The 1,095-nt window shown below is 30.1% G+C and overlaps 1 protein-coding gene across 14 annotated transcripts in view; it reads right to left on the bottom strand.

Annotated features, from left to right (window-relative positions):
* Positions 1-1,095, bottom strand: part of LOC119584976 (stromal interaction molecule homolog) — a 99,451-nt gene that overhangs the window by 14,420 nt on the left and 83,936 nt on the right. The window lies entirely within an intron of this gene.

Raw genomic sequence — 1,095 nt, 5'->3', positions numbered from 1 at the left:
TTTTTTTTTTTTATCTGTCAGGCAATATTTGTGACAATCATGGTTTTATAATTTTATTTGACTGATCCAGCTCTGCTTCAAAATGTATCTTAAATATCCTCCAGTCATCTCATTTCAAAAAAAAAAAAAATTTAATCTCTATAATAAGAAATTACTTCAAAGGTTAGTTACATCCTTTGTGTCATAAGCTTCCTTGCCTACATGCATACATACATTTACATCATATTTCACAATTATCATAATTCTAGATTTTAGCAGTAAAATGACAATTTTTAAAAAGTTTAGTATGGTTTTTGCTTTAACAACTGCCTCTTGGATATCATATATACTATTTTGTAAACTTTCATAGATGTTTAATATATTAGCAACCGTCTGCTCAAACAAGTTTTCTGATCATTATCAACTTCATTCTGAGCTTATCATCAACTTTCTGCCAGGAAATACAAGTCATTTGCTCCCATTTAAGAAACAGACTAGCTGCTTTACTGAGCATTCTTACATAAACTTGATTATTTCTTTCTTCACTCTCAAATGTATGCTGTAGATTATAGAAGGGACTGCCTTGAACTTTTTGTATGGGTAAAAAATAATAATAAAGAATTATGGAATTCAGTTCATAAAGGAAATAATCTACAAATCAATGATACTTAGTGCTTCAGTCCATCAAAATCTGACTAAGTTTCATGACCTTCCCATACATCATGATTATAAATACATGTCTCCAGTTACCAGAATCTTTCATTATCCGCAAAGATACAAGTAGAGTTAGCCTAGATATCCAGTACTGAAGAAGCCCAAATTCTGTTGCCTAATTATTCAATTATAAAGAGAAAGAAAAGAAAATGCAAATGTATATAATCTTATTCTTTCTTCTATCTTTAATTATAAGTAGTTCATATGTGACTCTTTACAACTCATATATTCTAACTTCGCACAAATCATTTTTCACCAGCACTGACATCAACAGAAGTGCAGCTTACTACAAGACGTTCAGGAAGGTCTTGCTTTTATAAAGCTATTGTGTTATTCTTATTCTTTTCCTCCAGTGATGCATCTTTTTAAAGATTCTGATGCGATTACTATATTTTGTCAATG

Source organism: Penaeus monodon, chromosome 19 (genome assembly GCF_015228065.2).
Source record: "Penaeus monodon isolate SGIC_2016 chromosome 19, NSTDA_Pmon_1, whole genome shotgun sequence".
Taxonomy (NCBI): Eukaryota; Metazoa; Arthropoda; class Malacostraca; order Decapoda; family Penaeidae; genus Penaeus; species Penaeus monodon.
The sequence above is the reverse complement of the archived record's forward strand: the minus strand, read 5'-3'. Positions and strand labels throughout refer to the sequence as shown.